Raw genomic sequence first — 14,842 nt, 5'->3', positions numbered from 1 at the left:
GGGGCCCTGGAGGCCTGGTCCAGCGTGGAGACAGTGCGAGAGGGCTGAAGATTAGGGCCTGAGTCATTCCTTTGGGAGGGAGCCTTGCCTCTTTCCTGGGAGGTGGTGAGAGGTGAAGGGGATGGGCTTTGGGGATGGACAGACCTGAATTCTTATCCCACTTACACGCTGTGGGACCTTAGGGAAGGGACTTACACTTCCCTTTACTTCTTTACTACTGAAACTTAAATTCTGTTTCCACATCGGTAAAAAGGGGAAAAAAACCTCTTGGGCTCCCTGTAAGGATTAAATGAGGCCATCTTGCAGAGTGTCCATAGTAGGTGCTCAATAAACACAGTGTCCAGGTGTCCCCTCTACCAACCTTTCGAGGAGAATCTCTCGAAATGCAACTCCCACCCCGACCTTGGCCCCTTTTATCTGGCAATTCTCCGACAGCTCTGCGAAGAGTTCATTTCTTGCTTTGGTCTCCCCTCCCCCAGTCAGGAGAGGTGCCCCTCGCAGCAAACTGGAGGACGTGGTCTGGGTGGCTGGTGGCTCGAAGAGAACACTCACTCACCCCCTGCACCCCTGCCCCTCCCCGGGTGACTCCTCCCTGCCCACTGCTACAGGTTCTTTCTGAATCATGGTACTTAAAAGCCTCATGGGCACTTGCAGGGCACACCCCAAGCTTCTTAGCTGAGAATTCACCATTAACAGCCCCTTCTCCAGTATTAGCCCACCCCCACCCAGTCTCTCTTGCTGCCATTCCGGCTCAGCCCTCTATGCCCCCAGCCCCCCACCCCAAGCACACCCCTTGACGGGGAACACCCTCCCCCATCTTCTCCACCCAGCAAAGTCCAGCTCTCCTTGCAAGGTCCACCTCAAATATCAATCACCTCTCCCATAGAGCTTTTCAGACCCATTCCCCTGCAGTAAATTGCTCAACCCTCAGGCCACCTGGCACACTGTTCATGGGGCCAGTGGGATGGTGTCCACAGGTGACAGCTGTTCTGCTCCGGCTCTGAGAAGAGGGCAGACACAGCTGGCCTCCTGTCCTACCCTGTCCAGGCAGCTGAACACTTGCCCAGTGCCCTCCACGGTCTCCTGTGCTTGTCCCCAGCCTGCATGTGGGCTCTGAGCCCCAGAGGTAGCAGGTGTACCCGTCATCCGGCAGGAAGGCTCTGACTCCACCCACTTGGCTGTGTGCAGAGCTGTGTAGTACAGATGGGGATGTTGAAAATATCCGTGACATATTCCAAACTGGCCTACTTTCCTATCACGAGAGAGGCCGAGACGGGGAGACGTGAGGATGAGTGAGATGGGAGCCTGGGACCTGTTCCCACCTCCTTCCTCCCCAGCTCAGTTGTTAGACAGGAGAGGGATTTGCAGCCTCTCCCAGCCGTCTCCGCCCTGTTCTGGGGCTGTGTGTTTGGGGTGTCTGTGGGGAGGGCGGCATGGAGGAGTGAGGGTACAGGGGGTCTGGGGAGGTTGGGGGAGGAACCAAGGCCTGGGTCCTATCTTGGGAAGCTTCCAGCCCAAGAGGCAGGGCGGTGGAGGCCATCTCACTGGACGTGGGGGCTGAAAGCTTGGGTTCAAGTCCGGGTTCACCTGTGAAGCCTCGAGCAAGTTCCTTAACCTCTCTGGGCTTTGGTTTTTTCATCAGCAGAATGGGCTACACACAATCCCTGCTTGCCCTCCTCAAAGGCTTGATTATGGGATTGCTTTGAAGACCGTAAAGGGCCTTGCCTTAATTAATCCACTTCTCAGCCTTTTCACCTTGGTGAGGCTGTGCCCTCACAAGGTGGCTTAAGTGGTCACCTGCTCCAGCCTTCTGCCTCCCAGCAAGCCTGGCAAGGCCACCACCCTTAATCTTGGCTTAATGATCCCTGAGTGGGGAGTCACCCACTGTCCTTGGCTGGTGCCAGGACTGTGTGTTGGGCAGGAGGTTCACCCTGGGAGCTAACTTCAGTCTCTCTTGCTGACATGGAACCCCTGGGTGTTCTCTGGCTTCTCTCCTCCTTCACACATGAGGTGATCATTATTTTAGTTTTTCCCTTTTTAGGCTAGACATCCTCTCCTTCCCTGTTTCTCAAAATGGGCAGGATCCTTGGGGCATTTTTCTAACTCTGAGAAGCTGGACTTCTTCTTGCTTACAGGTCCCTTGCCCAACTTTGGATTCTTCCAGGTGCTGGGGCAGGGTGTGGGGTGTGGGGTTGGGGGTTGTCTGTATCTCTGCCTCAGTTTCCCCAGCTGGCTCACCACAAGAGAAATAAGTGGTCAAATTGCGGCAAAACCAGAAGTAATGGTTCATATTTAAAACACTTATTATGCATGTACCCCTTATCCAGCTATTCTGCTTCTAGGAATTTATTCTGCAGATAAACTCACATTGTGTAATATAAAGTAACTAGCAGGCTATCTTGCACCACAGCCTAAACATCTGTCAGCGGGGCACCTTTATATGTGCTGGTGCAAAACAATCTTCTCGTTTATGTTGATCGTATGCTGTCATTTGGATAAAAGAACACAAAGGAAATGCTTGTGAACACACAGGCAAGCCCTGAAAGACCGAGAAACTGAGAATGGTGTTTGCTTCTGGTGCTGGACCCGGGTGACCAGGAACAGAGACAGTGATGGGGAAACCGGCTTTTTCTTTTTGCACCTTTTGAATTTTGCATCACATGCAAATAGAATTTCCTATTAAAAAATAGGTCAAATTAATTTTTTCCAGTCCTTAAAATCTTATGTACTAATTTTTGGCCCCCGTCATATAGCAGTGTTTATTACTGAGAAGGTCCGACCCCGGGTAAGGAGGGTGAAGCCAGGGATGAATGGGGCATGGAGTGACATAGAGGCCTGAGTCCTATGTTGGGAAGTTGCTCGAAGCTCCCCCAGCAAGGAAGAGGGGGGCATGGAGGAGCAGCCACAGGAGGGCCCAGGAGAATCAGGGCAGCAGACTGCCCAGAATCCACAAGCACAGATGCTCTGGATGGTGGAGAAGACAGAGGGGACCAAGAGGACGAAAGCTCTGCCCTGCGAGGAGCAGACAGATGGTCACAAATAAAGCTAAGTGGGTGTTAAGAAAACCCAGGGGAGACGGAACGTCAGCTAGAATGTGTTTGTGTGCATGTGTGAGGAGGGCAGGGCTGGAGTTCTGGAAGGCTTTATTGAGGACGTGAGATGTGAGCTGGGCCTCAAGTGGGTGTCACATGTCCACAGGTGCAGGGGAAGGAAAGGACAAGCCCAAAGTGGGAAACAGTATGCACAAGGGCACGGAGAGTAAAGGGAAGACACAGAGTGCGTGTGCGTGCGTGCATGCTTGTGTGCGTGCGCGTGTGTGCGTCTTGTTGCTGGAAGTAGCTGGAGATAAGGCTGGAAAGACTTGGGATAGGGCAATGGAGGGCGTCAAATGCGAACCTAAGAAATTTGCTGAGTGGGTCAGGCCGTCTACCCTAAGACGACCAGATCCTCAAGGCAGTGTTTCTCAAACTCTCTGTGGTAAAGGACCTTTTTTTAAAAAAATATCCAATTGATTGTGAACCCATGTTGTTGTTTTATTTTTTTATAACTTAAAAAAAATTAATTTATTTTTGGCTGCAGTGGGTCTTCGTTGCTGCACGCGGCTTTCTCTGGTTGCGGTGAGCAGGGGCTACTCTTCGTTGCCATGCATGGGCTTCTCATCGGGGTGACTTCTCTTGTTGTGGAGCGCGGGCTCAGTAGTTGTGGCGCACGGGCTTAGTTGCTCCGCGGCATGTGGGATCTTCCCGGACCAGGGCTCAAACCCATGTCCCCTGCATTGGCAGGCAGATCCTTAACCACTGTGCCACCAGGGAAGTCCCTGATTGTGAACCCATGTTGTTTTTATAAAACACAGCAAAAATGATCATGCACTGGGACGTGTGGCAATGTCAAATCGCTATAAAGCTTTCTCAAAGATGGCTCTTCATTTCTGTACTCATCTTGTGGACCAAACTTTGAGTAGCCCTGCCCTAGGGGTCCTTGGATGGGCTGCAGAGGTCAGGGAGGCCAACAGATTTCTTGCAGCTGGCCATATATGTTCATTTGTTTAGGGAAGGGTGCAAAGCTTTTGTCAGGACCTCAAAAGGTTCAAGGGCTCCAAAGGACACAATCCTCTGCTGTAGGAAGTGGTCATTAAAGGTCACTAGGAAGGATCTAATGGGGCTTTAGAGCCAAGGGGAGCAACAAATGTGCCTGATTCATCCTAAGACCCCTCCCTTCCCTGCCTGCACATAGAGGAGCCAGCCCAGGGCCAAACTCAGGGGGAAAGGACTGGGGCTAGTGTGAGACTCCAGAGAACAAGAGGCTCACTTAGGGGGTGATTAAAATAATCTGTGGGAAAGAAAACCAGAGGGCTTTTTAAAGCTGTGTTTGGACCAAGATGATCAGGGAGGAGTGTGCCTGCCGCTGGGGCAGATGGCACGATGTTAGCTGAAGATGGGAAGCTGAGCTCCTCAGCGCTTTGTCAGGCATCTGCTGCCTGCTTGGGAAGCAGGAACCTGAAAGGGAGGCTCCCTTGGGATGGGAGCCAGGGCAGAGCAGGAGGCTGCTAGGATGCAGTCTGGGTTCAGAAAACTGCATCCTGGGGTCCTGTGAGCATCTTCCAAGTGTTCAGAGAGGTGCCTGGTGCTCCAGACCATGGGCAGTGGCTGTAACTCATGTGGGCACAAGCTCCTGTTTCCAAAGAAGGCAGACTCTGAAATCTGCAGATGGGTCTACTTAATGAACTCCTTGGAAAACTCCTACTTCATTATTACTTTTTTTTTTGAGATGGAATTCATATAACATGAAATTAACCATTATAAAGTGAACAACTCAGTGGCATTTAGTGCATTCACCATGTTGTGCAGCCACCACCTCTATCTGGTTCCAAAATATTTTTATCATCCCAAAAGGAAATCCCATACCCGTTAAGCAATTGCTCCCCATTTCTTCCTCCTCCGGGCAAATCTCTATGGATTTACCTATTCTGAATATTTCCTATAAATGGAATCATACAACACATGACATTTTGTGTCTGGCTCCTTTCACTTAGCAGAATGTTGAGGTTCATCCATGTTGAAGTTAGTATTAGTGCTTCATTCCTTTACTATGGTTGAATAGTATTCCATTGTATGGATATGTCACAAATTGTTTATTCATCCACTGAAGGACATTTGGGCTGTTGGGTCAGAGGGTAATTCTATGTTTAACTTTTTGAGGAATTGCCAAACTGTCTCCCACAGCTACTGAACCATTTTACATCCCCACCAGCAACAGATGAGGGTTCCACCCACTTTCATTATTGAACAGGTGATTGTTGTGACCCTGGAAGGCAAGGAGATGGTTACCAGGTGCTAACATGGGTAAAATAGGTGAGGATGATACCTGTTCCATTTCCCTGCTGCCCACCATAGGCTTATAAGGCTGGTTGGCAATCCCAGCAAGGCTGCTGGCTGAAGTAGGGGTGTGTGCTCCCTTTCTTTTCCCAAGCAAGTGGATCAGAGGGTGAAATCTAGAGCCTCAAAGCCAAGCTTGGTGTGGTACTGCAGGAATTGGGCTTGTGGCCCACTTGGGCCCCAGTGTCTCACAGTATGTCCTCTCAAGGATAGATACAAACTGCCTTCCTTCTCCCTGTTTTAGTCCCTTCTCCTCATCTTTCTTTTCTCTTTCATTTCATTCTATGCCTAGGCGACTGCGTAGGAAGGAAGGAGGTGGGGAGCTGCAAGCACGTTCGTGGACGACATCCACAAGCCCCTCTCCCCACTGAGGCCCCGGGAGGTCATCCCAAAGTGAGCTGGGATACTGGGAATCCTCTCCCTCACCTTTATCCCCTCCTTCTCCCAGGAGAGGGGACCCACTGGTATCTGCAGCACCGAGCATGGTGGCAGGCAGCTGGGGGGCAGGAGGTCCAGTTCTGGCCATCTCCAGCCCTCAAAGGTCAAGGTCAGGGGAGGAAGGAGTCACCAGGGGCACTTATGGTGGCAGGAATTGGCTTTGGTGGTGGTTTAAGGAAAGGAGAGGAGAGGTACGTTCATCTATGTCACAGAGTTCTCCTGGACACTCCCTGTGTGCCAGGCCCTGCAGTGACTTGCCACGTGTCCCACTAGCAGGCGAAGCCCGAGGCTGGGAAAGCAAGAAGTCAGTCCCTACCCCACTGGCTCTCAAAGTGTGGTTCCTGCCCTGCAGCAGTAGCAGCAGCAACGTTTGGCAACTTGGTCGAAATGCAAATTTTCAGGCCCCGCCTCAAACTTACTGAATCAGAAACTTTGGGGGTGGAACCCAGCAACCCCTGTTTTCACAAAGCCTCCAGGAGATTCTAATTCTTTCTTCTGTTTTTTTTTAATGAATAAATTTATTTATTTATTTAGGCTGCGTTGGGTCTTGGTTGCTGCGCGCGCGCCGGCTTTCTCTGCTTGTGGTGCGCAGGGGCTACTCTTTGTCACGGTGCGCGGGCTTCTCATTGCGGTGGCTTCTCTTGTCCCGGAGCACAGGCTCTAGGCGCATGGGCTTCAGTAGTTGTGGCCCGCGGGCTCACTAGTTGTGGTCCGCGGGCTCTAGAGCGCAGGCTCAGTAGTTGTGGTGCAGTTGCTGTGGGCTTAGTTGCTCTGCAGCATGTGGGATCTTCCCGGACCAGGGTTCAGGGCTTGAACCCGTGTCCCGTACATTGGCAGGCGGATTCTTTTTTTTTTTTTTTTTTTTTTAACCGGTACGCGGGCCTCTCACTGCTGTGGCCTCTCCCATTGCGGAGCACAGGCTCCAGACGCGCAGGCTCAGCGGCCATGGCTCACGGGCCCAGCCACTCTGCGGCACGTTGGATCTTTCCAGAACCGTGTCCGCTGCATCGGCAGGTGGACTCTCAACCACTGCGCCACCAGGGAAGCCCGGGGATTCTAATTCTTGCTTTGGTTTAAGAACAACTGCCCTGCCCTGAGGAGGAGCCAGAGTTAATGAGGGGGACTCAGTGTTCCCAGTCTGATGGGAGAGACAAGACCCTTGCTTGCCATCTGATAGGGAAGACAGAGCCTTGTACTCAGAAAATTCTCAGTCAGAGGGGGACATCTAGGTTTCTGAATGCAAGTCCCTCTAGTGGGGTCCCTCCCTGCTGGAAGCACCAGGATGAGTTTCTCTGGAGGGGGCTGGCTACAGTTAGGACCCCAGAGATTCCCCCCACCTTCCATTTTTACTCTCCATTCTTCAGAAAGTGGGTTTGATGTGCTAATGAGGACATCAATTATTGAGCTTCATTAGCATTCATTACAATAACAAGCCAGGGAGGGGGGATCAAGGGGAGCGGAGGGGGGTCTATTGAAACTTACTGCCTTTTACTCCTCTCCTATAGGGTGGGAGGAGGAATGGGAGAGTGAGGAATGCGGGAGGAGAGGCTTCCAGGTTCTCAGAGACTGAGCTGTGATCGGAAGTCTGCAGGTCTGGGGCAGAGGGAAGCAACCTCCACCTCTCAGCTCCCCAACCCAAACCAGCCCCAGAGGCCGGCTCACTGCCCCTGGTCACTCTCTCCCCGGAAGAGGGCTCTCCACAGCCCCCTCGGTGCTTTTGGGCCACCCTTGGTGGAGTTTGGGTGGTCCAAATGGGGCTCATGAAATGCCCTAGCTAGACAATAACACTCCTGGCAGGGTGCCTTCTTGAGGATCTGGGGTGGGGGACTCTAAGGTGGCAGAGTGAGCAGTTTGGGGTGTCCCAGTATCATTTTCACATCACTTTTTCCCCTGTGGCTTTCCTTAGAGGCCCATGTGCCCCTCTGCCCACCCCAGGCCCTGAGGTGGGAGATAGATGGGCCCCAGGTTGAGCAGCTGGACAGAGGAGAAAGCTGAGCCCTACCCAGATAAGAGATAAAGAGACCATGTATTTCTCATTCTCAAGGTCAAGGAGAACTTCCTGACTACACATGCGCGGAAAGGCTCCTTGGAGGTCAGAAAGGGAGTGATATCAACCCACCCATAGGCCTCTTCACTAGAATCCATCTTGGCTAAGAGGTGCACACACATATGGGAGGACCCTAAGATAAACCCAATACGGACTCAGAACCAGGCAAAGCAAGGTGATTGGCCAAAGGAAACCCAGAAGAAATGCCCCATACAAATGATTCAAACTACCATGCTGGTGTGACTCTCTCTGAGTCAGCCCGTGTGTCTGTCTACACGTACTCTTTTTCGTCCTAATAAACACTTTACTTGTTTCACTAATTTTGCTCTTTGTGGGAATTCATTTCTACAAAGTTGAAGGGCCAGGGGCCTTGTCATTGGCCACTGGTCCCTGGTGGTCTAGTGGTTAGGATTCAGCACTCTCACTGCCGTGGCCTGACTTCAATCTCTGGCCGGGGAACTGAGATCAGCCCCATCTCCTCTTCCTGCCCAGATGTTTGTCCACGTGCAAACCCTGTTTCAAACACCCTTGGGGAAGGAGAAGTGAGGCTGAGAATTCTCACCTCTAGGGTTCTCCCTCATAACCTCGCTCCTGCGGGCTCCCAGGAAAAGGCGAGCAGGATGCATGGAGTGAGAAGGGCAAGGTGGGTGTTTACCATCTGCTGTTCCAATCCCTCAAACAAGCCAGCAGCCCCCTCCCAATCAAGCGCAATGCCAGAGATACAGGGGAGAAAGGCCAGAGGGGAGTTACTCATTGAAGAATGAGAGTGGGGGCAGGGTGGCACCTGAGGCACCTCAAGTGGAGGCAGCTGGCACATTGCTTGTGCCCGGGCACCATGCCAGCTTCCAGAAGCAATTCTGGTCTCTCGGCTGAAGAAATAATACCTGTGTTTCCCTCGCCCTGATCAGAGGAGAGGACTTCCTCAGCCTCCTCCCTACACCAGGAGCTTTTTTTTTTTTTTTTTTTTTTTTTTTTGCGGTACGCGGGCCTCTCACTGTTGTGGCCTCTCCCGTTGCAGAGCACAGGCTCCCGACGCGCAGGCTCAGCGGCCATGGCTCACGAGCCCAGTCGTTCCGCGGCATATGGGATCCTCCCAGACCGGGGCACGAACCCGCGTCCCCTGCATCGGCAGGCGGACTCTCAACCACTGCGCCACCAGGGAAGCCCCTGGAGCTTGGCCTTTGAGATCAGGTGGTGGTGGGGGGGAGGCACCTATCTTCCCTGGGGCATGGGGCAGAGGATGGAGAGGGGTCAGCGAGAGTGGCTGGTATCAGGCCATCTGCCCTCTGGCTCAACTTGGGCCTCAGGGGTCTTTGTTCCCGTTCAGGAGCTGTATCCCTTCTCACCCCTCCACGGACCCATGGAGGCCGCTGTCCTGCTTTGAGGAGAGGAGGGGGTCAAATGAGCTCATAGCTATGAAAATGATCAGAAATGTTTACGATATGTCTCTAACACGTGAACTACACAAATAAGAAATGTTACCTGAATCTGATTTAATCTTCTCACTATGGGGGGGCGTTCATGATGAAGGAGGTCACTAATGTCATATTTGGAATTATTCCCAGTCTCTGGGGGCTAATTCACAGAGCCTCCCTCCCCAAGTCCCCGAGCCCGTGGCTTCTTGGCATCTAGTGTAAAGGCCAGAAAAACCTCCATGTGACAGGACAAGCATCTTTCCAGCCATCATCCAGGGGATAATGCCCAGTTCCCTAACCCTGACATAAATAACTATGTCTTTACCCTCAGCCATGTTCCTGAGCCAAGCTCTTTCTTTCCTTTCTGGTCATGAGACGTGTATCAGAGTTAGGCCCCTGCTTCTGGCAGCCCACAGGGTTAGGAGATGGTGGTGGTGATAGAAAAAGAGTCTGGGAGCCTTGGAGTCAGGCAAGTCTGGGTTTCAATTTCACCTTTGCTATTCTTAGATTGGGCAAGTGGCTGTGCCTCTCTGAGCCTCAACTCCTTTCTCTGTGAAACGGGGCTGAAAACAGCCGCTTCCACAGGGTTGTTGAGAGGGTTAAATTGGAGAATATGGGTAAAGCACGTGCTATGCCCTTCCACGTAGGTGGGCACCATGTGGGGAAGGGAGGAGAACTTGTCTCATGGCGGGGGACCTGAGGGGGAGGGGAGGGGTAGCATCCTGCGTGGTTGAGTTGGAGGCCTGGATGGAGGACCAGCAGTGTGAGTCCCCAGCCTCTGGGCTCTGAGAGGCTTGGGAACTGGTGTCCACGCAGCTGAGGGGAAGCCACCCGTCCCCTTGCCGACCCCTTCCCTACACAGGGCCTACTGACTCCCATACCCACCCTGGGCAGGCAGCCAAGCAGGGAGCTGGATGAGTGCCCACAGCGCACTCAGAGGCCAAAAGATGGGCACCATCCAGTTGGCAGAGGGAGAGGCAGCTGGCCCAGGAGGGAAGAAGTCAGGGTGCCGACTGCTGGGGTCGTGTGCCCAGACGGTGTGTCCAGGACACGGCTCTTGGCTGCCCTCCTTAGCTGTCCGGCTGGAGCTGGGAAGGGCCCCTCCTCTCCTTACCCTGGCCCAGTCACCTAAGTTACTGCAACTGGAGTTAATCTCTAAGGGGCATCAGACTTGCCCTGAGCCAGGCATGTGGCTGGCTCAGGGCAGGCCGGGGGGGGGGTGGGTGGGGGGGTGCGGGAAGGAAAGTGGGAGAGCTTGGATTAAGGCTGCAACTGGGTAGACCAGGAAGTGGGGAAACCGGTTTGTCGTTTGGGCCACTTGGGGTGGGGTCTCCTCTCCTGCCTCTAGGCTTGCCTGCCGTTCCACCTGGTGGCCTATAGCGAAGAGATGTACTGTGCCGCTTTCTTGCTCATCTAAGCTGGCTTTGGGAATGCCGGGAGTAAATAAAAGGGGCAGGGGAACCTTCCCCTCTCCAAGAGAAGCTTGGGAGAGAAAGGACAGGACAGAGAAACGGAGAGAGAGAGAGAGAGCAAGCAACCGGGACAGGAGGAGTAGGGGACAGAATCACCCAGAGAAGTCTGTGGAGCCAACAGGTAGGCCAAGGTGGGACAGGGAGGGCGTGGGAGTGAGGCAGGGGTGGGGCAGGGCTGGCGCTCTGCAGGCTTCGGTGGAGGTGGCAATGGCGTCGCCAGTGAGGCGTGAGAAGGGGCAGGAGCTGGAGCGCCCTCCTTTGGAGTCCTGCTTGGCCGACTGGCGGACTCCCCTCACTCACAGCACGGGCCGCTGCAGTTCCAGCAGAAGCCTCCAGGAGGGGCCGCCACCCGAGCTGGGGGCAAGGAGACAGCCCAGCAGGGGGCGCCGTGGGACTGGGTCCCCTTGGCTAAGCCAGGTCTAAGGAGACAGCTAGGGGGGCGTCCCGGCACAGGCAGAGGAGGGTCCAGACTCTCCCTGCATAGGGCGCCTGTGGCTTTCGGAGGTCACCTTGGCTGAAGAGTAGTCCCCTAGTCCCTCCCTGCCCCGTTCGTCCCCGAATGCGTCTCCATCCTAAGGCGCGCACGGGCTAGGAGACCGAGAAGTTTCCGCACCCTCGAGGTGCACCCCCTCCTCCGATGCCGGCCCCCACTTTAGGCATTAGTCTCTGTCATGGCTTGAGGATTGCTCTGGGGGGAAGAAGCAGGTGCAGCGGGGAGGGGAGCGTGAGCGCGCCCCGCACCCCAGGCCCGGCCGCGCGCTGCGGGGTCCCGCAGTGCAGCTGGAGGGCGCGAGGCGCCGGCCCCCTCCCCTCCCTGCTCCCCGCCACCCCGGCGGCCCTTTGTACGTTCAGGCCACACGCGCGTGCTCGCGCCGCGCGCGCTCCAGCCCGCAGTGACACACCCGCGCCGGCGCGCGCGCGCGCGCACACACACACACACACACACACACACTCGCTCTCGCACACTCGGTGACACGCCCGCGCGCGCGCGCACCCACACGCCCGGCCGCCGGCGCCCTCCCAGCTGGTCCACCCCGGCGGGGCCCGCGCCCCCGGCCCGCCCGCCTGGCACCGCGCCCCGGGGCTGGGGCCCAGCGAGGAGCCCGCGAGGCGGCGAGAGGGCGAGCGCCAGGCAGGCCGGCCCGGGGCCCCCGCCCCCCGCGCCCCCGCCCGATGGGGAACGCTCCGTCCCAAGGCATGTCCCTGTCTCTCTCCTTCCTAATGTGCCTCCATGCTTAAGTGGAAGGTATTTCTGTTTTCTTTGTGTGTTTTCCCCTCGGCCGGGGGCGGGGGCGGCGGCCGGGCCGGGGAGGCGGCGGCCGACGGGGCGAGGGATGCTCGGGACGCAGGTGTGTGGGGGGCAGGGGACCGCGGCGCTCCGGGCTTGGGAGAGGGACCGGGGCGAGAGGAGTGCTGGGACCAGAGAGGGGGTCCTGCATTGGCGAGGCTGGAGACCGGGTGGGGAGGGCCTCGTGAGGCCCGGGGAAGGGGGCCCGAAGGGTTAAAATTTAAAGGGGTTTAGGTGGAGGGGGGAGGGAGGGAGAAAAGAGGACGGGGGATGGATGGTGAGGAGAGTGGAGGAGGGGAGTGGTCCATCGGAGGTGGAGGAAGAGGAGGATGCAGGGGGAGGCGAAGGGGATGGAGAAGTGGTGGGAGCATTAAAGGCCTCTTTCCCCCAGGTCCCAGAATGGGGTGCACGCCCTTGGATGGTGGTGGTAGGCGCTTTGCGCCCGCCCCCCAGGGAAGGAAGAGGATTAGTGTATTCTGGGGTTGGTTGTGTTGCCAGGATACAAGCCTGTATTCCCCGCACCCCCTCCCCAGTCACCTCGAAGCCCTAGCCCTGGAGACCTGGGAGCCTAGGCAGCAGTTGCAGAGACTGGGGACCCGCTCCCCGCTAGGCTGGCGGGAGGGGGAGGGGCTGGGGAGGGGCCATTTGATCTTAAGCCCTCCCCTTGCAGAAGCCAGTGGGCAGGGGAGGGCGCCCCCAGCTGGGGAGAGCATCTAGGGTGAATGAGGAAGTAGGGACTGCCGGAGGCTGAGCGGCAGAGGGCGGGGCTGGGGAGGGGCCGCGCTAACCCCCCTTCCCCTCCCACGCACCCTTTTGCTACGTCAGAAGCTCCCTGGCCAGCTCCGAGTCCTGTCGGTGGGGGCAGCAGGATGCTGGTGGAAGCAGAGGGGGCCGGCCGGGTGCCTCCGCAGCTCGGCTGGCAGGGCCCGGCGGGGTGTGTGCAGCTGCTGGTGCAAGCCCCTCCGCCCCACCCCTCCCCATGCAGCCCTGGCAGTGCCTCCGGCGCTTTGCCCTGGCCTGGTGGGAGAGGACAGCGGAGGGCAGCGCCCGATCTTCCAGGGAGGAGGCTGGACCGAGGGACCCCGGGGGCCGAGGGGAGCCAGGTGAGCGAGAACTGGGAGTGTGCAAGGCGGAGAGCCTGGACTGCCAGGCCCTCTTCCCAAATACGAGGGAACCAGGAGGTCTTGCAGCCCCCAACTTTAGGAGAAGTGGGTTCCTGGCTGGAGCTTTTCAGAAGATGTTGGAGCTCCTGTTGTTTGGGGGAGGGGGAAGCAGATAAGGGCTGGGAGTCGGGGGTAGATGACCAGACTTCCAGGCTTGTGGGTCTGACTATTCCTTGGTGTTGGGTTTGAGCGCTTTGGGGTGGGGATAGGATGCCTTCTTTCCAACTCTGGATATCTTGGTCTGGGTGACCTTGAGCCAACTACTTTGCTGTCGAACTCTGGGCCTCAGTTTCTCTCCTTCCCTTCCCTATCCTTCTTGCTGGTCTTAAAGAACTGGTGATGCATTTGATGGAGACTGTCACTGTGAAAACGTGGGGCTTTGTCATCATTGGTGGCAGCTGTGATGGTGGTGGTCTCTGGCGTGCTTGCGCGTGTGTACATACGTGGGGGGCAGTTATGGTTTGCGTGTGAGGTCTTTTGCTGGTTTTAGTTGATGCTGGGCCCACTGTGGGCAAGTGTCAGGGTCCGGCATTCATACAGGAAGGAAGCATCCAGGCAAGCTGGGAGTTGTTGGGGCAGAGACTTAGCTGGTGGCCTAGTGTAGAAGCAAGGGATGGAGCATAAAAGGAGGGGGTTCCAAGAATAAGATTCCCCCCTCCACCCAGACTGCCGGGCACCCAGGCACCATTGGCAGCAAGTGCAAAGGCTTTGCCCTGGCTTCCTGCCACTGCGCCTTGGGGACAAGAGGGTCTTTGTCCAGTGCTCCCCCCACCCCTGCTCCTTCCGCCCTTACCATGTTGGCCAGTTCTCTGTGATGACCCTCAGGGCCGGGATGGAGATGCAGGTCCCCCATGTGCTCTGGAGATCTGGAATAAGCAACTGTGGTCTCAGGCAGTGCTGAGTGGAGACGGGGAGCTCCTCTAGGGGAAGGGTCCCTGGGAATGAGCCATTGGGAGGTTTGATCTCACCACATGCTCTCTGCTAGCCGCCTTGCCTAACGCGGAGGGGATGGGGTCTGGGGTCTTCATGGCCTGAATCCTGCTGGGAATCCAGGGCTCCATGTTTCTTAAATATGTACAGGGCAGAGTTGGGTGCTGTGATGCAGAGCCCCGGATGGTCTCTCTCTTTCTCTCTCTCTGGCCAGGGACCCACCCTGGAAAAAAGGTTTAATTAGAACCCTTGATTCCTTCTTTGGCTGTGAGCATCGACCTCACCCGTGTGGTCAGAGCTGGGGGTGATGGTAGCACGGCTGCCATCTGCCCAGTTCGAACCTTGGCTTTTTCTCTGACAAAACCCAAGCTTAGGACGGAGGAGGCTAGACTCTTTGAAGTACCAGATCTGTTGTAGCCCCCTCTCCACCCCAGGTTAGGTCTCGGGGAAAGAAGGGAGACGAGGTTGAGGATTTGACCTGAGGGAGCTGTGTTTGGGGGTTGAGGATCATCCTGAGTAGTGGGCCTGGGGCTTGGGAATGGAGGGGCAGCTTGGTTGGAAGGGAGACAGGAGGCCATTGGGTGGGCAGGCAGAGAGTTCAGGAGAAGGATCTGGAGCTTGCCATTAAAGCTTTGCTTTCGAGGAATCCCAAGCACTTATCTCCTCCAAGCCCTGGCAAGGAGATCCGATTTCTTCCTTAGTTTGTGTCTTCGA

The sequence above is a fragment of the Mesoplodon densirostris genome, chromosome 18 (genome assembly GCF_025265405.1).
Source record: "Mesoplodon densirostris isolate mMesDen1 chromosome 18, mMesDen1 primary haplotype, whole genome shotgun sequence".
Classification (NCBI taxonomy): domain Eukaryota; kingdom Metazoa; phylum Chordata; class Mammalia; order Artiodactyla; family Ziphiidae; genus Mesoplodon; species Mesoplodon densirostris.
The sequence above is the reverse complement of the archived record's forward strand: the minus strand, read 5'-3'. Positions refer to the sequence as shown.